Source organism: Rhineura floridana, chromosome 9 (genome assembly GCF_030035675.1).
Source record: "Rhineura floridana isolate rRhiFlo1 chromosome 9, rRhiFlo1.hap2, whole genome shotgun sequence".
NCBI lineage: Eukaryota > Metazoa > Chordata > Lepidosauria > Squamata > Rhineuridae > Rhineura > Rhineura floridana.
In genome coordinates, this window is record NC_084488.1 from 17,131,538 (window position 1) to 17,154,998 (window position 23,461).

At 41.9% G+C, this 23,461-nt stretch overlaps 1 long non-coding RNA gene across 1 annotated transcript; it reads left to right on the forward strand.

Annotated features, from left to right (window-relative positions):
* The first annotated feature begins 14,761 nt into the window (after window positions 1-14,761).
* Window positions 14,762-15,586, forward strand: LOC133364157 (uncharacterized). The gene is made up of 3 exons (XR_009757852.1): window positions 14,762-14,894; window positions 15,002-15,062; window positions 15,169-15,586. It is a non-coding gene; the product is annotated as an uncharacterized LOC133364157 (long non-coding RNA).
* Window positions 15,587-23,461: the final 7,875 nt, after the last annotated feature.

Here is a 23,461-nt window from a genome sequence, read left to right on the forward strand (position 1 = left end):
GCCCAATCCTAACCATGTCTACTCAAAAGGACGTCCTATTGAATCCAATGGGGTTTACTCTGGGTATGTGAGATTAGCATTGCAGGTTTACTCCCAGAAAAGCAAGCACTGGATTAAACCTTCATATTGGGAAGGTTTTCAAAGCATTGCCCTCTTCATAATTTAAACCTGTCTGACTCCTACACACAAGAGAGAAAAAGACTGGACGCTATATACTTACTCAACTTGTGAGATTTTCAGAAGAGCAGGAAAAAGCAAGTTTTCTGAGTTGCAAGGAAAAAGCAAGTTTTTTGACTCTATAGGTTTTTTTTTTACTCTATAGTTACTGCCTTGTCAGTCACAACCCTAACTTCACTAATTGGCTACAAATCTGAAAGGGAATTTGGGCAGGAAGCTATGAGTGAGTTAACTGAAGTTGTGGGGGCGGCAGCTGACGTTTTGGTGTATATCTCAGGAATCAGACCACCTAGAAACTTAATATATTAAAAAAATGAAACCTGAAAGTCCAGATATTAAGGTGAGTCACCCAGGAGAGGACCCCCCCATAAGCGGCGTTTCCAGCCAAAAGCCAGAGGTCTGGTAACCCTATATCTCAGGGTGGACTTAAATCCTCATACTGTTCAGGAGAAACTCAAAAAAGAACAATGTTTTCTGAGAAATTTTGGCTTACTCAAAAGTCAAATTAATCTCTTTTTAGTTCATATTATTGTGTAAAGGAAGCAACATGGTAAGACAGGAGAACTATACAGAGCTGGGGCCGAGTTCCTTCCCTCGTTAACAATATTAAAATAATATGAAATATTTTTTGTAAAAAAACCTGGATCCATAACTGCTCCCAAAATGTATGGATTGTGAAAGTGAGGAGGCCATTTCTTTGAATATTCTCAAGTGGAGGACTCAAATTCTCTCACAGTTTAATAGGAGCACAAAAAGAAAGCAGGAAAGTCAAAAGCATGTAAGAAAAATATTTCCAGAGAAATTTCGATTCAGCCATTGTTTTCTCTTTGTCAATAAAGTCACAATCCATAACCACTTATTCCCACCTTTTATGAATGTGGGCGTCACAGACTCCAGTGGGAAGTAATACTATTTTTGTTGTTGTAGTAATCTATAGATGATGGTATCATCAGTCATAATGGGAGGCAAATACATGTTTTTGCCATAGTTAGCAGCCAAGGTCAACCTTTCCCATATCTTTTAATTTTAATATTCTATATTTTAGAATCATGAGAGATTGCCTACCTTTCCATAAACAAAAAAAGCTGCAAAATCTGATTCTCGAAACTTAAAAAAGAGACACGACCAAAATACATGAAACAGATCAGCGCTGCTTGGCCTTTTGGCCTTACTTCATAAATAATATTTCCCCCATACACTTCATACTCAGGATATATATTATATATTGACCCATTTAGCTGCTCACTTCATGCCTGTGGCAAAATCTGGTTCTTGAAAGCTTATGCCACAATATATTTGTTAGTCTTTAAGATGCCATAGTTCCCTTTGTTGAGTTTCCTGCACCAGATTCATTTGGGTGTCCCTGTGGAATTTGTTCCTGTTGACCTTAGCCAAAGCAGCTTAATTAACTGGACCTGTGAAGCGTATATTTCTGAGAACTCCAGGAAAGGAAAGTGAAATACAGCACTGCTGGTAAGATTCTGACATCTCTGTGAGAATGTCAGTTTAGTGTGGCCAATACATTTATGTCAGCTTGAGAAGGCAGATAACATGAACTAGTGACACCAAGGTGCAAACTCTTACTGCTATTACTTTCGTGGAGGTGTCAGTTTTACAGTCAAATGATGACACTTCAGTGTCAAGGCTTGCCAGTCCCTGAAATGGCAAGGGAATGAGATGGGTAGGTGGGTTAGAATGACATATATCAGGGAGAGGGAGCATTGGGAATTGCTGAAAATAGAGGATAAATACAATTTATAGGGACAAAATGGGAAACCACAGAAGCTAAGTAGGAGCTGATAAACATTATGATTATGATAATTTTTACACACCATGCAGTGATATTGTATGGAACTAATACTTAGTTATACCAAGCAGAAACCTGTTTAGTAATAGCAGCTATTTTTGCATGTGTATAGGTGTTATATAGATCTGAATGATTTCTTCTCTAGTAGCAAACACAGATAAAATTGCCAAGGTAAATCAGACACCAGTTCTGCTTAACTACTTGCTGCATTTCATTAGCCTTTTCCCTTTCATGTGAATCCCTTGAGACTCGATTATTGCAATACACTCTGTGTGGGGCTTCACCCCCGCTGCAACCAATCTGCTCCCTGCCATCATCACGGAGAAGGAGAAGGCAGGACAGAAGGGGTCATGGGAGGTCATAGACCCAGGACGTTTTGGGGAGCAGGGTCCCAGGCAAGTCTCTATGTGTTAGCCAATCAGCATGAAAAGGGAGCATGTTAGCCATTGAAAGATGTCCTTGTACTTTCATTCTGATTGTAGCCAATCAGAGTGGAAGAAGGTGAGTCAGCCACTCAGAAGACTCTTCTCAGTAGCTAACACCAAGGCTCCCCTTTCATTGGCTCCTAGGGACATCATTTGTAGTGGAGTGTGGACAGCAAGGTAATGGGAAGTGGGAAAGGGGGCATGGCTGTGAGGGGGTGTGGTGTGATTATCATGAAGGGACCCTGCACATACTGCTCCCTATGTGGAAGGACTGTTCCATTCAGAGTGGGATCCACAAGGCTGAGATGCAGGTGTAATTAATTCTTGTTTTATTAGAGTAATGGATACATCAAAAGCAGTACGTTTCATAGAGAGCACTAAACTAACTCACAAGAATTCCCTAGCTGCACTCTAGACATGCTCTGCAACGTATAAAGAAAGTTGACTCAGCAGCTCCTCTCCTGGAGCTGCAGGTTTAAGTAGGGAACGTCCTTGATCTTAATCTGACTCCTTCTCAAGTCCTGCCTGTGACCAGTCTGTTTCTCATGACGACGAGCGCGGGGTGATGGGGGGCAGGCATCCAATGGCTTGTCCGAAAGGGGCTTGGCAACAGGTTCGATGTCAGGGGGAGGCTGCTCTCCTGGCACCTCCCGAGAACCGCTAGGCAGAGGGGGAGGGAGCGCGCCCTCCGGAGCAACTTCCAATGGCTCCTCGTCTTGGTCTGGGAGTGAGGCATGCTCTTCTTCAGAGAGCGCGCCATCCGTGGGAACTGACCCTGGCTCCAACTCACTCCCACATCCCCTATCCTGCGGAGACTCAACAACTCCTGGATCTACCACTCCTTCTGACAACTGGGGACCCTGAAACTCATGCCTTCCCCCTTCCTGGCCCCTGCGGAGGAGCTGAGGCCCAACAAGGACAGAGTGGCAGCCGTGGCCAAAGCCTCCCCATTAGGACCAGACTGCAGAGGAGGAGGAAGAACAGGAAAAGGAAGCACCACAGTGTGGGGCAAGTGATAGGCTAAAGGCTGAAACAGGTGAATATCCACATAATTCTGACCACCCCCTGCAGATTTTTCACCCACCCTAGCCTGCAGCCTGTCACTTGCCCCGCGATGTGGTGCTTACTCTTCCTGTTCCTCCTCTGCAGTCTGGTCCTGCTCTGGGAGACTTTGCTGTGGCAGCTTCTCTATCCTTCCATCCAGGTAGGGCCCCTTCTCTCCTGCCTCCTCCTCCTCCGTGATGCCAGGGGTGGGCAGGGCGCGGCAGATCGGCAGGGGGTGAACCCCATCCCTAGTCCAGAGACTGCAGCTGAAGCAAAATGCTGCAACTAGACTGGTGATGGGGACAGACTATTGGAAGCGCACAGGTCTGGTGCTTAAAAGCTTGCACTGGATACCCATTTGGTACTCAGCCACATTCAAGATTCTTATATTAATTTACAAGGCCGTTAACAACTTGGATCCAGAATATCCTAAGGACTCCTGGCTCTGTATATCCCTGCCTCATCATTGAGGTTTTCAGAAAAGTCACTGTTAATGGTCCCCTATGGCTCAGATGCATGGCTTGTATCCACCAGGAGCCATTCATTCAGTACTGTGGGCCCAATTTTGTGGAACTCCCTTACAGATGAGATCAGACAGGCCCCCTCTCTGGTGTACCTCCAGGACCTAGTCAAGACCTTTTTATTTCAACAGGCTTTCAAAGTAATTTTTTATTTAATACTTATTTATTTAATCCTTATTGCATTTGTTAAGCCTATTGTACAACACTTATAGACCACTGTAATTAAGTGGTTTAGAAATTTGTTGACATAAATAAATACATAGAATTAGAAATAACTGGTCCCTTTCATCATTCCTGCTATGATGCTGACCTTTATTGATGTCTCTGGCTGCCTCTAAAGTCACTTTGATTTCATGGCAAAGCTGTAACACATTACCTTACAAAGTTCCCTTTATTTTATTTCTTTTATGGGGAAGCCATTTTTTTGTCTTTTTTTTTTCAAATTAAAGGTGTATTGTTGTTTTGCATTGACCTCTGGCCATTGGCAATACAAATGTGCTTGCTCTCTTACTCAAATGACAGGACTGTATTTTAAGTAAGTTATACCCAGATCCTAAACTGAAGATATGGTTGTCAACATTTCGGTGCCTTCTGACCCTTACAAAGCAAGATACAACTGGGTTTATTTCCATTTGTTTTCAGAAAAGTGTGCCTTTTCACACTGCAAGTCACTTTTGAAACTCAACGCCGGCTTACAGGCCTAAAACATTGCCTCCCAAAGTGACAGCCCCACACGATTTAAGAGGATTCCTAGAATACAATATATTTTATACTTGGGCACAGCAGCTTCTGCCATTCTGAACTCTGAAAAGAAAAATTGGCAAGGATCATTTGGATGAGCCATGAACTGAACATGAACTAAACTAGTTCATTATGTAAAGGGATAAATGTGAACAGGTTACTTTTTGGGCATGTTGAACTTGAACTAGGAGTGGACTAACTCCTTTTGAAAATGACCTTGCTAAGCTCTGAGTATATGCACAGGTCACACACCTGATCTTACACATGCTTCCACCTGTGCTTAAATCCATTACAGTAGGGCCCCGCTTCCCGATGCTTCGCTTCCCGGCGTTCCGCTAATGTGGCGGCTTTCATTCCCGGTTTTAAAGCCGATTTTGCTGCATTTTGCCGCATTTTCGTGCAACACGCCCCATTATACTCAATGGGGTTCCGCTTTATGGCGATTTCCACTTTACAGCGGGGGTCTGGAATGGAACCTGCCATATAAGCGGGGCCCACCTGTATAAAGTTCACGTTGTAAATGAAACTATATTCCCATATACAAAATGGTACAATGATGTATTTATAATTATTCACTAGAATTATTCTTGATTTCTGTGTAATGTTGTAAGCAAAATATTTTGTGAGGATAGGTTCCTCCTCTCTAATAATTTAGCATGGATGATAAAAATCATTTGATTGATTGGGGTGAAGGGGGTTACATTACACATTTTGCATAGTAAGAAAAATGCTAGTGGAAGTTTTGCTGTTATATCTCCTTAATAACGTGAACTCTGTTATAGAGCAAAAGTTTCATTTCATGTTTGATCTCCCTGTGCAGTAAAAAAGTAGGATTTAGCACAATTTCTTATGTATTCAGTCACCCAACAATTATCAAAAGCCATTAAGCTGGTTTTAATAAACACCTGAATTGCCAATGTGCTAATTAGTAAAAGGTAGTGTTTAATAAACATTCTTGAAAAAGAAAAAGAAAAATAGAAAATGTGTGATCTAATGTATTTCAGAAAGGTAGCCTTAATGGAAGTGATTTGCTTAATAGCAGTGGGAGTTTGAACAAAATGAGGAGTTCAAATACAAAAGGAAGAAGGCAGTAACAATTACTGATAAGTGCACATGAGGCCAAATGGGAATCAAAAGTCAGTTTTAGCCACAGATTTATGGAAGGAGGCATAGCTCAATGATAGACCACTGGCCATGGATGGATGATGAGCTGCTGCAAAATTTTGACTAAAGTGGAAATTTTGCCCAAACCAGATTTGAGGCTTCTCCTGGTCAAAGCTTGCAGCCACCACCAGAATTTACAAAAGGTCCAGTGGATTTGGTACCTAAGACACACTATGTGATCTCTGAGTATGTTTGGGACCTTCTGCTACTATAAATTCCACAAAAGGACTTCCTGTAGAGTTTCTAGAGGTGGATTCATAGGTGGAATTTGGGGAATGAATTTATCAGTATCTGATCCCTAAATTTCACCTTGCTATTTCCATAGCAAGAAATGACTGGAGGTCAAGAATGGGCAGAGAACCTGGCCCTGTGTTGACTGTGATCTCCTTCAACCTTTGAAGTGCTTCACTTCTCTTCCTGAAGTAAGCGTAATGGCTTTAAACTGGATTCTCTGATCTGTCACATTTTTTGGTGAGTGTCTGATTTGCTGGACCTTATAAAAATAGCTCCTGCACATGTATCTTATGTTCCAGGGTTATAGTTTGCTCATAGTTTGCTCAAACTGTTTCACAAATTCCTTGTTCCTGTGAAATAAATGTGAAAGTGCTATAGACAAATGTACCTGGACTTGTCACACAGTGAGAACCAAGGCATTGTTCAAGTTCTTCACTTACCCTCTGTTTACACATCTGCCACAGAAAGCTCTAAACTTGATTTATGGTGCTCAGGTGCTTCTCCTGGAACCTCTACATGCTTCACAGTATGCCTGTGATACATTCCACCTTCAGGAAAGAATTTACACATTGACTTAGGGCTCATCCAGACGACTGCAAAATGTGTGACAGACACGCTATGTGTGTTTATTATTTTTCGGTCGTCCAAATGACGTTGCACGGTGTTATGCATTTTCGCGGGTTAAATCCGCTCCTTCCAATACCGGCAAAAATGCGATTTGCTGTTTGAAATCGGGAATCTCACTGTGCCACAAAAAAAGCATTTTTTCCAATGGGAAACAGCAGGGAAAAAAGGCAAAGTGAGGACTATCAGCTGACAACCCGAATAGGAAACAGTGGATTATCCCGCTCCGTTTGGATAAGCCCTTAGTCTGGTGAGGGATTCCTGAACTTCTGTCACTTGCATGTGTCAGTTGCATACTAAATTCATGTAGCTCATTAGCTAGTAAGCCTATTGGGAAAAAAAACCCAGATCCATTGCTTCAGGAAGCTGCTTCATTCTGTAGCTTCAGAAGCCTCTGTTTCTTTATTTCATTATTGTTTCATAGGGCCATGTTGTTCCATAAACAAAGTGTCATCTTCCTTTACATTTCATAATAATATTTAATGGAACAATGTCAGTGCACGTATAACCAGAGCTTGGAAAAGTTACTTTTTTGAACTACAACTTCCATCAGCCCCAGCCAGCATGGCCACTGGATTGGGCTGATGGAAGTTCAAAAAAGTAACTTTTCCAAGCTCTGCGTATAACTCAGTGTTGCTTCCACTGAGTGGGAGGGTCGAGGGGGCAGCAAAGTTGGGCCTGTGAGGATGCACTGATGGAGCCAATCCTGTACTCCTGCTGATGCATCTGCACAGCTCTGATTTCATCACCACATCAAGTCCTTACCTTCCTGGTATATGACAGTGACAGCTCCAACCCACTGGAAAAGCCACTTCAGCCTGCTGCTATAACAGTTACATTTTGAACAGAATTGGATGTCATTTTCAGGGATGAGAGTCCCTTCTTAGGGGTTGGAGCCTCGGAAATGACTGGCAAATAGCTTCAGGAATATCTGGATGACTTTTTTAAAAAAGCCTTTCTGTTGTCCTGCCACCTGGTTTTTGAGATGGATGAGAATTCCTCAAAATTCAAACGTGGTACCAGACTTCCTGCTAACTCACACATTTGCTCTACTTGTGGACTGATCCTGCATGCTGCAAGTTTCTTTAGCTTCTCGGGACACCTAGAACCCCCCCCCCGCAATGAATATATTGTTGTATTCCCTTTAGCTTCTGTCAAAGCTTGCAACAGCTTCCTCTGCAAATGCAAAACAAGAAAGTATCCAGAAAGTTGGCCAATGTTGTCCACTTTCCCCATCCCCTCTTTGTACCTTGTGTGTGCGTGTGCAGTTTTTTGTTTGTTTCAGTTTTCAGTTCTCCTGACTGAAAGCCTCTCCCCTCAGTTGTACTTTTTTACTAGATAAACAAAGAAGGAGTGGGTGTGGAGGATTTATAACTTTGGAAGGGACATCACTTTTTTAAAAAAAAAAAAACTAGATGGAAGCCTCAACTTGGAACAGGGGGAGAGAATAAATAAAAAAATAAATGCAGAGCAGCGACTGACGGAATAAAAGTAGTGGTTGGAAAATCTGAGTGCATCTCTTTTCCTCACTTTCTTCTGCCCCCCTTCTTTAAAGGTGGTGGGAGGGAGGGTCTTCCCTGTCACATCTGGGTATGTGGGAACATGTCTTTTCCCCTTCCCCTTATCTAATGGTGCTTTCCTTTAAAGCAGCAGCAACAAACAAATTACCTCTTCCACCTGAGGGAAACATGCTAAAGAGCTAAAATAAAAGCTGCTGCCAACCAGAGTTTGGCTGAAGAGGGGATGGAAAGGAAGAGGACTGTAAAATCAGGGAACAAGAGGGAGGGGAGATGGACAGGAATAGGAGGTGCTGCCCCAGCCAAGGAGCTGGCGAGAGAGGCATTTAAAGAAACAACCTCAAGTGATTGGTTTGAAGCTTCAGACAAGGACAGCCAGGCTGGAAATCAGCTGCTCGCAAGGAGGCAGCCTGTGTTTCCCGCCTCTCTCCCTCCCCTCTGTTTCTTCACTCCGGCCTCTTCCGTTTCTTGTGATTGTGTGTGCGTGCACGCATGCATGTGCGTGAAAGGATTTTGAGGAAGGAAGGAAGGCATAAGCCTGTCATACATACATACTCTCTCCCCCATCTTTCTCACACACAGAGGGGAGGGGGAGAGAAAAAAATAAAAGGGCACAAAACAACAGAGGAGTTGGAGAGGGGAATGAGGCAGATGGGGGTAGGAGAAGAGGGAAATGGGGTGAAGGGAGAGAAAAAAGGAGCTCTTCAGTGAGAGGTGCTTGTGTTGCTCCTCCTGGGCATTTCAATGGAAGAGTAATAGGAATATTGCTATTTATTGGGAGCAAAACAATGACACGATAAAAGGGAAGAAAAGCAAACATTAAGAACATAAGAAGAGTCTGCTGGATCAGGCCACTGGCCCATCTACCCCAGCATCCTGTTCTCACAGTGGCCAACCAGATGCCCAAGGGAAGCCCACAAGCAGGACCTGAGTGCAAGTGTACTCTCCCCTCCTGCGGCTATTGGCAACTGGTTTTTAGAAGCATACTGCCTCTGACTATGGTGGCAGAGCACAGCTATCACGACCAGTATCCACTGAGAGTCTTATCATCCATGAATTTGTCTAATCTTCTTTCAAAGCCATCTAAGTTGGTGGCCATCATGCCTCTTGTGGGAGCAAATTCCATAGTTTATGTGCTGTATGAAGAAGTACTTTGTCCTGAATTTTCCAACATTCAGTTTCATTGAAGGTCCATGAGTTCTAGTGTAATGTAAGAGGGAGGAAAACTTTTCTCTATCTACTTTTTCCATTCCTAATTTTATAACTTCTATCATATTACCTCTGAGGTTCTGACTCACCTTTTCTCTAAAATAAAAGCCCCAAATGCTGCAGCCTTTCCTCATAGGGGAGTCAAACCATCCCCTTGATAATTCTGGTTGCCCTTTCCTCAATCTTTCCCCACTCTACAATATCCTTTTTGAGGTGGGGTGACCAGAACTGTACAAAGTATTCCAAATGTGGCCACACTATAGATTTGTATAATGGCATTATGATAACGGCAGTTTCATTTTCAATTCCTTTCCTAATGATCCCTAGCTTGGAATTTGCCTTTTTCACAGCTGGTGCACACTGGGTCGATATCTTCATCAACCTATCCTCTTCAGCCCCAAAGTCTCAATCCTAGTCAGTTACTGCCAGATCAGACCCCATGAGTGTGTATGTGAAATTAAGATTTTTTTTGCTGCAATATGCATAACTTTACATTGGTTTATACTGAATTTCATTTGCCATTTTACCACCCATTCACTCAGTTTGGAGAGGTCCTTTTGGAGTTCTTCACCATCCTTTTTCTTTTTCCAACCCTGGATGATTTAGTATAATTAAATGAACATGAGCTGTAACTGTCTGCAAGATGGGTGGAATAAGAACCAAACAGATGCCACCCCACCTAAGAATCTACAAGAAAATCACAGTGAATGTAGAGGTGTCCTTTGGTAAGATCACTGCATGTTGCATGGATCTGTGTGATATTCAGGAGTTATGCAATGTGCTTCAAAACAATATTTGTAAGGGATGTGCACAGGCCCCAAGATTCATTTTTATCTGTTTATGAGTCACTATGTGCACTCTCTGATTTGATCTCTATTTCATCTCCTGAGCTATTCTGTACAAAACGAAGCCATTCAGTATGATCAGAAATATAATAACACTTATAGGTTTTTCCCCCTTTTGGTCAAAGTGGATGAAATGTGCAGGCACAGGCTGTCTATGGTTAATTAAGCCAGCCAAATTGCAGACAAATAGGCCCAGGGTTTTTTGTGGGGAAAGTAAAAGGGCTTCTCTTCCCTTCACAATCCCTTAGGAGGATGAGTTGTCTCTTTCTTATCCTAAAAGAATTAAGAGGCAGCCTCGTGGCATGTATGCTCGCTTGTATGTATTTTTAAACTTTTTTTGTTAAAGCAGAGCCATGTAGTATTTCTTAAAACTTAAATTAAGCGTTTAACATTTAAAAAATCCTCTTCTGCTGTGCTTTAACAAATGACAAGCAAGAGCAATTCAGTGTCCCACAGGCAACAATTTTCGATAGGCTCACTTGTAAAGCCCATGGACCTAGGAAAAGCATAGAGGTATTATATAGGAAAACACAGAGCTGTAGCAGCATAGAAGCAGAGCAACAGAGGGCTCTGTCGCTTTGTGGGAACCCATATTTGACTGGGGTGGGTGGGATTATTGGCATCACACTTTGACTCGGGGGGGGGGAGATGTCCTGGATCACACTGATTTGCATTATTTGACTCCTATACAAAGGCAATGTGAGCCTCAGGTAGTAGGGGTTTCTTTTAATAGCTATATTCATGCCCAGTTGGCATAATGTCACAGAAGATAATACTCTAGGAAAGTGCCTTACAAAAATAGTCAATTAGAGTGCTGGCTTTCTCTTGGTCACACACCCCCACACACACCTTTCCTGCAGTTTTTTTTTATAAGGAAAAGGCTCTAGAGTAATTTGGAAATGATTGCAAAGTCAGACATAGACATGTAACTTGTATTCCAAATTTCCTTAAACGTTCCTATGAAGGAGGAAGTTACAAATTTCAAAAATCTTTAGAAACAAGATTTAAAAAAAACTAGAGAAACTTGACATTTTGTTCGAGACAAAATTTGGTAACTATAATCCTCGGTCTTCACAACTTCGTGCAGAGGATGTTCTTCACCAACCCCATATTTCCAAAAGGTTATCCAATGTTGGTGAAATGCAAAAAATATTACCCACATCACAGCCTAACAACCCGGTTTAATGTATTCTGTGGGTTCCACATACAGCTTTAATGACTATTCCTGGGAAAGTTTCACAAAATGTATAGAAATTCATTGATTTCCTCAAAATTCCACATTTTGCCCAAACAGAAATCTCCAAATTCACCTCAAACATTTGCTTTACATGAACTTTAGTGGCCATGCTGTTTTACCTGCACACCCAGGATGAAGACTCAAGAAATGGACCTTTTGGTTTAAGGTTATATTTATTGAATATAACATGAGGCAGCAAATGAAACCAAACTTTTCTAGTCTGAGCAAGTGAAAATTGTGTAGGCAGAGGAGGGAATACCCCCTTCTTACCACGCTTGGCAAAACAAGCCCAGCTGAGCTCCATCACCAAAATATTTCTTTCTACCTGTATAGAGGAGCAGCGTATAGGATCCACCCTGTGCATCCCACCACCACTGTCCAGTATTCAGCAGGATACACACCCTAGATCCCAAGGAACCAAACCAGGGAGCCTCCCAAGCTAGTCTGCAATGGAAGGTGGTTGGACATGTGCCTGTCACCTAAGAATGCCTCCAAATCTGTTTGCCTGCCTGCATTAAATGCTAACTGGAATCAAAACATAAGGGCCAATTAATCAGGCCCCAAACCCACTGCAAACCAATTACAAGGGAGGTAATGTGGAATAGGCAAAAAAGGTACACCAAGGGCCAATTGGTGAACCCCCCTCCAAAAAAAATCCTACTCAGTCCCCCACAAATTGACTAGTAAAGTCCACAGTGCATAAGGGTCAGGTGTGGGATACTGCAAGAGGGAGAACTGGAGCAGCACAAGACTTACAAGGCAAGCACCACCTCAATCTTATCGGTCTACTGAGTGGAAGAAGTTTTCACCCCCTTCCTTTGGGAGGAAGTCTCTTGAGAGACTTACTCCTGTAATGGGGTGGGAAAATTTGCCCATCAGAGAGATCGAATGGCATTCCCAAAGTCTCCAAAAAATGTTCATCTGTATTCTTGGAACGGGGCCCTTTTGTATATTGTGCAATCTGTCCCATCTTTTTTCTTAAATATACCATTGCTTTGTTTTTCATTTTTGTCAAAGGGCACATTATATTCATCTCTCTGCCAGAACTGTTCATTCATGCTGCAGTATCACTGCACTTTGAACATCTGTCTTCCACCATCTCTTTCAAGCGGTGGAAGAATTCTTCCTATCATTCTTGGTTAAGGCATCAATAAAGTAGGCCAGATGTTGTCAGAGTTTACATGAAAGTAACAAAGTGAGAGTGTTGCCAGATTTACTTCTTCATTGTGGTGTTTCCACAGTGTCTCATCATATGTACTCTGCTGAAACACACATAATTCTAACTGAAAATGTGCGGGTCAGAAAGAACGTACAATGCATTAACAACACATAGGCACAATGGTTATGGCAAAGGGAGTGAAATTATTAATATTAGGGTTCTCACCCATTAAAGCATTTTAGATTATTCTTTCTGCCTTTTAATTAATCATTTCAAATTAAATTACTCTTCAATATTCCAAAACTTTCATATAATAAATAATAATAATAATAATATTTTATTTATTAGTCGCCCATCTGTCCGACTTAACGGACACTCTGGGCGACGTACACAATATAAAATACAATATAAGTGTGTCTTTGGGAGTCTGAAGGAAGTGTGAGATTATTTACAGTTTGACAAACAAAAGCAATTAGCCACTCTATGTTAGGAAAGAAAGGAATCTTTAATATTTCCCTTTTCATTCTCAGTTGCTATAATACACCAAAACCAAATTAATCTGGTTGTGTGAGCAAGTATACATTTAACTGACTGCCTTGAAAATGATCCTTCTTGTCTTCTTGGCTAAACACTGACAATTTTTACTATTTTTTTTTACTTTTACAGTTTTTACTATTTATATTTATTTTTTATTTTTTAAATGTAGATAACCTCTTTCCATCCTGTCAGGGCCTCCGAGTTGGTTCACAATAGAAGGAGCAAGAATTTATTATAACCAAATGATCCTAATGATGTGCAGTAGGATCTATTATAGTGTTTAAAATGGAACATGACTGAGTGGTGCAGCCCATATCTTGCACACTAAAGGTCCTGGGTTCATTATTTGATATAACTAGTTAAAATGACCCAAGGTAGCAAACCAGGGAAATACCTGTGGCTGAGGCCCTGGAAAGCCACTGTCAGAGCAGACAGTACATGAATTATTAGAAGTCCTTATTTCTTCTGATTTATAACCAGGAATGGGGCAATTATAATTTCAGAGGGCCGAGGAAGTGATAGCATAGATTGCTTCGAAGAGATCATGAGATCATCCACATTCATGGTGACCTTAACTTGAACACCATGTATTTTGAGCCAAAAAGCAAATTGCAGGAGTTAAAAGTTCTTTAGCAGAAGGGACAATGGGCCACCTTGCCTGGTAACTCACTTCAAAAGCAGGTATTTTATCAATTACCTGTTCACCAAGGAATGATTTTGTTGCCACAAGACAATCTCTCTCTCTCTCTCTCTCTCTCTGTACTTTGGGAGTCTTGTTGTTACCAGCCTAACAACAGAGGAAAATGTTCAGTATCATGTAAAAGCCATTTAACACATGGAAAATCATTTCTTTTTCGAGTTTCAGGCCGTTTGGATACCATTTGATTCATGCAATGCTTTGCTCCTGAAATCTTAGCTGGCAGTCTATACTGCAAATGTTATTGTTCGTGTATAGAACAACAACAAGAACTGAGAAGTTAAAATCTACCTTAATGCAAAAACAGTGGTCCAAAACAAAATTAAGGTACAGACAGGGCTTTTTTAATGAACAATTGAGGAAGAACCTATGGAAAGAGAAACAGATATGGGGAAGGCAGGGAAATGTACAGAAAGAAGAAAAAAAAATACTAAAAACCCACTGGTAGCGAACTTATCCAAGAGGTTTTTTTAGTCCTGAGGAGCTGCAGTTATTAGGTAAGGGTTTGACAAAACATGATTCCTTCAACTCTATGATAGAGCTCCAGCAGCTATTTAGAAAGATAAAACTAACAAGACTAACAAGAAGCATTTGGGCCCCCTTGCTGAAAAAAGAAGTACTTTGGGTTTCTGCATCTGTAATTCTTTGTTAAGCATTTTTGTGATCTGCATTTTGGAATTTTTGCATGTTAATTTATAGTTATTTTGACAGTTTATTGGCATACAGGTGATCTATAGTATATGGTGAAGTGTCTCTGGTAACCCATTAAGTGTATAATAGCTAAGCAAATTCAGCTGAGTATTGGAGTAGTTTCCACAGCTGTGTTAGTTCTGCAGACTTACCCTCCCACAACGACTTAGCTGATTAAACATTTAAAATACAGCAACATCTCTAAGATATGTTACGTTGGCAAAATCCTCAATATATTCTTTACAACTGATTGATAGAAGGAAATGGTATGTATTATGTTTTTCTTTCTTTATATATAAAATCATTTTATCCATTATTGGTAAAATGTCTATTGGATTAGTCTGCAACTTAATTTATAATTATTTTCATGCAGAAGAACTGAGTTAATGAACAGCCCACGTACCAGTTCATATCTTAGAATATAATATACAAAAGTAAGTGGTTTTACGGCATTTGCTATATCAGCTGTATAACATTCCTCACTTGGAGACATTCACCATTAGTAGTTAATGTTCTCTATTATATTTTTGCCGTTTGTAGTGTATACTCATCATGAAAGCCACTGAAGAAGACTAACTGTCAAAACGCATCTGGCTATGGTATACATTGTGCATTCTATGGACATTGATTTATGCACATTGGCCACTGTTTACAAGTTGCCCTGGATTTCCACACTGATATTGCCTTCATTATATTATATATTCTGTATTTTATTGTGTTTGGGCACTGATCTGTTCACATATACTTTGGCCATGTTTTAATACTATATGAGAACACTTGTAAGGATTTTATACTGATTGTTTATATATATTACATTTTGATATTATTTTATAATAATGCATTTTATGTTGTGTATAGAACAAGTCAGAAAGTAGTGATCTGATCATGAAAGTGGCAATGTTTTGAAAAAACAAAATCAGATCTGTAAAAAACAATAAATCCAATGTCTGTTCCACAACTAATATGGATTTATTTATTTAAGATTACCAAAATGACAATCATAATAATTATTTTGGGCATGTGCAGGTGGCTATAGAGGGGCACCTCCCTCTATATTGCAAGACCGGCTCCCACAGATGTGTTCCGAACCAGATGACTTACCCTATATCTGTATGATCAGTACTTGCCAGGGCAACATGAGTCAGAAGCATAGGGCACATTTTACAATAATATTTCTAAATGAACTATTTTACTTTCTCCCCATCAGAGTGAATGGCAATAAAATAAAATAAATTCCTTCTACAAGGGGAGGGGAGTAAAGGGAGCATGCTTGGGGACATCATGTATCATCTCTGATAAAGCATCTGCACTGGCTGCCCATGTACTATTGGGCCAGGTTCAAAGTTCCTGTGTTGATTTTCGAAGCCCTGAACAACTTGGATTCTGGATACTTTAAGGTCTCCTGAGCCCATGTACCCCAGCTTGATCACTGAGATCCTCTGGAAGAATGCTGTTAGTTGTCTCCCATGTTGTAGGGACTCTACTGGCCTCCACCAGAAGTCAGGCATTTAGTGTCACTGGTCCCATGCTGTGCAATACTCTTCCTGCACAGATTCAGCAGGCAACTCCACTCTCGACTTTCAGATGTCTCTTGAAGACCTTTCTATGCCCACAGGCCATTTGCAGCTATTTAATAAGCCAGTCGCTTTTATGATTGTTGGCATTGTTTTCAAAGGTGCCTTATGTTTTATTTTTGTACACTGCCCTGATCTTTTATGATATAGTGGTACAGAAATACTTTTATAAAATAAATAAAGGGTGGTGGCTGCCTTCAACAAGAAAGACCCCATGGAAGATGGAGGGTAGATAGATACATTCTATTCTGTAGGGGGGCCCTCTCCACCATGCTCATTTTCATGATGGGTATTTTGCTATTTGGAAATAAAAAAGAACTGTGGAGTCGTGTTTCAAACCGTGCTGTGATGTGACATTTGCTTTCCCCTTTTCTATTTATTTTCCCCCTCCCACAATCCTGTGTAAGATTGGGTTCAGTTGAGCGGCACAGCTCTTTGTACATAGAGCTGTTGCCACACTGGTCCCAGATGATGAGAGATTCAAAGGGCTTAATGCCTCGAGCATTGTTCTCATACAAGCCTCATTCATTTCAGTCTGGCTTGTGTGGGTGTAACACTTGGCAGATTGCACTCAGAAATATAAAGCTGATACTTTATAACTTTTTTGGCTGTTTCTATAATTGTACAAACAGAGAAAAGAGTTTTTACAGATTTCACATTTCTTCCATCATCATCATCGTCATATAAGAAGGTTTAGTAATTTCCAACAAATTAACTGTTCCAAAAGGGATAGTAATTAAGTTGAAAAATGGAAATGGACTGCCTTCAAGTCGATCCCGACTTGTGGCGACCCTATGAATAGGATTTTCATGGTAAGCGGTATTCAGAGGGGGTTTACCATTGCCTTCCTCTGAGGCTAGTCCTCCCCAGCTGGCTAGGGCCTGCTCAGCTTGCCACAGCTGCACAAGCCAGCCCCTTCCTTGTCCACAACTGCCAGCTGGGGGGCAACTGGGCTCCTTGGGACTATGCAGCTTGCCCATGGCTGCACAGGTGGCAGGGCACGTAACCCCTGAGCCACTCACTCTGGGGTGATCTTTAGCTGGCCCTTGACACCCAGGAGACACGAGTGGGGATTTGAACTCACTGACTCTGGACTCCCAGCCATGCTTTCCTCCCCACTGTGCTATACCAGCTGTTAATTCAGTAAATTAGCATATTGCAAAGAACTTGTGGCTGATTTGTTTTTTTAAAAAACAAAACAAAACAAATCACCACAAAACAGCTACAATGAGCCAATGTCAGTTGGTGTGGACAATACTGAGCTTGATGGACCAATGGTCTGACTCAATATAAGGCAGCTTCACATGTTATATATATGCTCCATAAAACAAATCCTATTTAATCTGAATTTCTAACTAATCAGAGATGGTCCATGTTATTCACCAACTGAGATAAGCAAAGTGTTATTTTCTTTGCATGCTGTCGATTTTCCTCCACACATTTAATGAGTTTGTTCATTCATTTTTTTTTCCAGCGGAGTAGAAATATAAGTCATCCGTACGTTCATTGAAGCAGACCTTTGTCACTCAAAAGCTCCAGTTTTGGGCTGTCTGGCTGTTTCTGTGTGTCAGATTCTGTGAATGCAGAATGTATAGCCACAGGCAAGTCCATGTCAGCAGTGGTACCTGGGGACAACAGTGAACCACAAAGAAGTGACTGTGTAGAAGAGCAAAGCCCAAAATTGCATACTTGGTGCTGGAAGGTAGCAGTCTGCTGACAATAGTGTCTAATTCTTTTTCACAGGAGACAAAGGGTTTTGCTCATGTTCCATCTGCTTGGGAAGCAAACCAGAAAACAGAAAGAACAACTTCTGAAGCTCAGAATAGCTTGGCTTGTGTTCTCGACATTCTCAGCAGTGAACTGCAAAACAGAAAACACTTAGGGCCACTTACTTGGCTGTCTTGAATCACAAACAAAATGCAAAAAAGAGCCTTTTTTTACAAAAGAATATCTGTTAAAATATAAAACAGTCAACTTTTAAAGCAATATGTTCCTTTTGCATCAAGCACTAGTACTTAGTCTTACTAGTTTTATGACAGCAATACAGAATGCTCAAAAAAATCAAATCCAGTGGATACTAACCTCTGCCTATCACAGTGCTTCCCAACCTTTATGAGTACGAGACCCCTTTTGTAAACTCAAAAAAAATCTGTGACTTCCCCCATAGTAATTGTAATTTTAGACTCTGTTAATTGAAAAAAATGGTGCATGGCAAAATCACATCTCCAAATATCCCTTTCCATTAAAAGCTCCTTGCAGACAGGGAGCTGTTGCTTTCTTTGCTTACTGCAAAGGTCTAATCAAACTGGTATACCCCTCCCCCCCACAGTCTGAAGATGTACAGTCCTGTCTCCCAACACCAGTGGGTTACAGTGTTGGACTCCAGGTTCACATCCCCACTCAGCCATGAAGCCCACTGGGTGACGTTGTGCCAGACACAGTCTCTCACCCTGAGCTATCTCACAGGGTTGGTGTAAGGATAAAATGGAAAGGGGGGACCATGTGCAGGGCCAGCTCCAGGCATGCAGGGGCCCTTGGACATCAGGTTGCAATGGCCCCCCGATGGGTGGGTGAGTGTGCGTGCGTGCCACCCACATGCCCCTACCTGTCTAGTCTTTACCATTGCCCTTAATGAAGATGGCGGCCATGGTTTCCCTAAGGGGAATGAAGCCTCTGCCGCCATCTTTGTTGATGGCGCACGTGCGTGTTACGCACGCACATCTCTGCCATCAGCTAAGATGGTGGCAGCGGCTTCAGTACCTTAGGGAAGCTGCGGCTGCCATCTTCATTAAGGGCAATGCTAAAAAGCCGGCTGACAGGTAAGTGGGGGGCATGGGGGGTGTGGATCACAGAAGGGGAGCAGAGGGCCCCTCAGGGCCCCCTCAGGGGCTCCTGTAGCTCCGGGGCCCTCGGGCCAGTATCCAACCTTGCCGCCCTTTAGAACCGGCCCTGACCATGTGCACCACTTTGAGCAACTTGGAGGAAAGGTGGGATATAAATGCAATAATAATGAAATAAATAAATACATTTCAGCTGCAGTGTGTGGGCCCCAGCCTCAGCCAACCTGCTGAGTTTTTTTATTATTATAACAGTAATAACAATAACCATCACCATCATCAAGAGGCAAGCAATGTGGTAATGGTGGAGATGCTACATTGTGAAGACAAAAGGGTGGCTAGGTTGAGGAGGGTGGTTAGTGCTTTTAGTCCTTGGGATGATCATCAGAACTGACTTGGTTAGTGTGCACCTGGGGAATGAGAGTGGAGCAGAAGACAGAACTGGGCACGCACACACACAAACACACCTGTCCCTCCTGCAAGTATCTGCAAGTGTGCATGCATTCGGGCACATGGGAGGGGGAAAGCCCTCAACCGCCACAGCGTCTTGGAGAGAGAGATGGGGGGGCGGAGGGTAGGTGGAAAAAAGGTGGTATGCTGGCACACACATTTAGCCTCAGAGATGGGGGGTGAGCAAGTTCTGCGCTTCCTCACTGCTCCTTGGCTCCCTCTGGGCCAAAGGTGAGATCTGGGTAGCCTCGCAAATAAGAATAATTTTTAAAAGGAGGTGGCAGCAAAGCAGGATCCAAGAAAGGCAGGCAGGCTGGCTGTCAGGAAAGAAGGGGGAAAGCAGCCTTTCCTTGCAGCCTTATTTTTGCTTCACGAAAAGCCCTCTCCTCTCATTCTGAGGAGCGACAGTAGCAGCACTGTGAGGAGACGGGAGTCGGCAATAGTAATTCCTTCTTCTTCCTGGTAGCTCCACCCTCAGCCTCCTTTGACATCTGCCACATGTTTTATAGGCAGACACCTGCCCTCGGCACACCTGAAAGATGCTCTGCCGCTTCTGCAAAAGTCCTCCCCTCTTGTTTGGAGCAAGGGGAAGGTGCCATCTGCAGTGGCAGTGGGGAGCAGACAGCATCCAAGGAGTTAAGACTTTAAATAAATAAATAAATCATTTATTTACTGTCTGCAGCCCCACTGGATTACTTTGTGGCCCCCCCTGGGGATCATGGTCCCCAGTTTGGGAACCACTGGCCTATCATATACCTCTGCTTCTGCTTTGAAAAACAAGATTATGATAGAGTTGTGGCTATTAATCCCAATTTTATTCTCTTGGTAGGATCTCTGTCTAGCACACGGTGTGTGTTACGAATACAGGAAGCGGCCTTATACTGAGTCAGGCCCTTGGTACAGCTAGCTCAGTATTGTCTACAATGACTGGCAACAGCTCTCCAGGGTTTCAATCAGATGCTGAGGAATGAACCTGAGACCTTCTTCATGCAGATCAGATGCTCTACTGCTGATGGCCCTTCCAGACATACCATTTGTAGTGTTGTAGCTGCTGTTTGTTCCAGTGTTGTTTTTGGAGTGAAATTGGAGAGGACCATCCGTACCATGAATCACATGTTGCTGTTTTTTGGAGGGCAATTGCACTTTTCCCCATCCACACTAATAATGGGATGAGTTCAGGCTGAGAAAAGTTCTGTGCCTGTAGCCACACTCTCTGCAAGCCCTGATTCCACAAACCAGTAAAAGCTGGAGTTAAGAGCACGCACACAGGTTACTAATAACCCTTTTGCTTTTTGGGGGGGGGTATACACCACATAATATTTTGGAATTCTGACCCTATGTAGGAGAACAGACAACAGGAACTTCCTGAGTACACTGCATTGTTCTGAGCTATCTGCCACTTTAGAGATTGCAGTGACAAGCCTTCTGTCAAAAAAGAAGGGGAGAAGGTGTGAAACAGAAGTTGCTCAAACTACCCCCACCTCACTGCCACACATAAAAGTGGTAAATTTCACAAACGATCTTCCACACAATAAATCACTCTGGATCTTTCACAACTGTCAGAATTTTTAGGACAGCAGAAAAAGTGGTTTGAGGATTGCATTATTTCAAAATGGTGCTGGAATTATATTGACATCATGTGGAAGCATGCAGACAAATCTGAAAGAAAAAAAACCCCACCAACTATAACACCGCAAAAGGTACATCTGGAAGGGCCCTGAGCTATAGCAGTTCCCCCAAAGTATTCCTGGCTGGACATTGTTAAGAATAAGATTGTCAGTTTGGAATTTCAAAAATTCTGGTACTCTGGATAGAGTCATCAGACAACGCAGCCAAGGTGGTCAGGCAGATGTAGCTGCACACATAAATTTGAGGGATCAGGTTCTAGTTCGTAGGCCTAGTTCACACATTGTCACTCATGCTGAGCAGTGAACCAGTGGTTCCATAATGGACATATACATGGGGCTGCACAATGCACATGATTTCAATCAGTTGACATTGTCAGATATAATCTTTACACAAAGGATGTTGGCCAAACTACTTTATTGAGAACAAACTCTAACATACACTAGGCATGAGGGGGAAAACATGAGAAAAAAAATCTGCAACTGCATCCTGATTTAGTCTCTAGAATTTCCCAGTTTTGTGTAAAACCTGGACTGGAACCGTTCCAGACTCATACATAAAAGACAGGCCAGATTCACTAACAATACAGACATCTCTTGAAAACCAAGCCATGAGCTTGCTGACATCCACAGATATCCCTACAGGTAATTACACAAGGGGTGTGTTGGCCTGCTCCCTGGTTTCAGTATTGCATGATTGGCTCCACAAGAATGAGCCCACAAACTTGAGCATATGATGTAAAATGACACTAAGTACCTCAGCATGCCCATTAGACAGCCTGAGTAGCACATGGCAGTTTGGTAACAGTACATTGCACATGTCTGAAGCTTGCACATGCACCATAACCTATGTATGAAGCAAAAAGAAATGAAAAGCATACACTGCATTCACATTTGTACTAATCACCCTCTCACAAATGACACTTCTGGCTGAACTATTAATCAGGAAAGGAAAGCCTGTAAAGAATAAAACTTCTTCATCTGGAATTAAGAAAGGCAAATGAAGGGCATTTTTTAGAACACAGGGAGAAAGCCATACCATAATCACATATGAACCAGGTATTGTTTTGGTTTATCCTGCTTCTAAAGTTATGGGCATCTACACAACAAGACACAGAGATACATGGAACCAAAGAAGACGACTCTTTTTTAAAAATGTTAGATCACAAATAAGCAATCACATATGGGTAAACATCATATTGACTCCATGCTCACGCTAAGAAGGATCTCAAGGAAAAGTCAAGCCTCAGTTCCCTTTTGGAAATGACTCAATAGCTCTGGTCACCATCTCCACATATTCTGCAAACATGTGGCTGGAGAAGCAGTGTTATGCTTGCTAGCCCTGCCTCACTGTCCCTGTTTCTGCTGGGTCCACCCCTAATCTTCATATGTTTAATGAGAGGGTTGTATTAGGGATGGAAAGATCTGCCAATTTCAGTTGTCTCAGTTTCTCATTATTCGGTCTTAAAATTGGTTATCCATTATACTGCAGCAATTTGTGATTTTAAAAAAAATCCTCATGAAAATTCTTCAGCACTTTAATGCAAATTTCTACTAATAAACACATTCTTGTCTGCAGTTTTGACTACTGTATACGCATTTGTAAGAAAGGTTTCCTAATATAGTGCATTTTTATATATTATTTTCACTCATTTCTTCATTTCATACATATTTTCTCTAATATATGCATTTATGTAAACATTGCTTGGTTGGAGAACTGCATTGCAAAATTTGGGTAAGTGTGGATTTCGAAGGATGGCTGAGTTTCAGTTCTGATATTGTTTCAGAAATTGGCTTTAAATGTGAACTGAATTGAATTTCTGCCCCAGTTGTATTCAGTGCTACTCCTACTCAGAGTAGATCCACTGAAGTTAATGGACATAATCAGACCCATTCAAATTAATGAACCTAAGGTCATCAATTTGAATGGGTCTGCTCTGTGTATAAATTATTTGAGTACAACCCAGAATATTTGTATATTTAGCTCTACACACTTAGAATCCTCTACATGCATGAGCATTCAGATCATGCAGTGCTCCTGATTGTGTGGAGGATTTTAAGCGCATTCAGATGAACACACAAATATTCCCCCTTCAGACTTAGGCTGTGAACATACTAGTCACCAGATCAAAGCATTTCCATTAGCCTCACCTGGAGGTGAATGGGCTGATCTACTATCAGTTGTGAAATCTCTTTGAAGCTGAATTTTTTAAAAAGCACACTCAAGCGGATCCACACTCAGGTTTTAGAGTAAAAAGGGGTGGAGTTTGACTACCATCATGTGCCCCTGTTTTCAGAAGAGCAATGTAGAGATGAACTGGAACCAGCAGAACAGTGAGTGTATTTC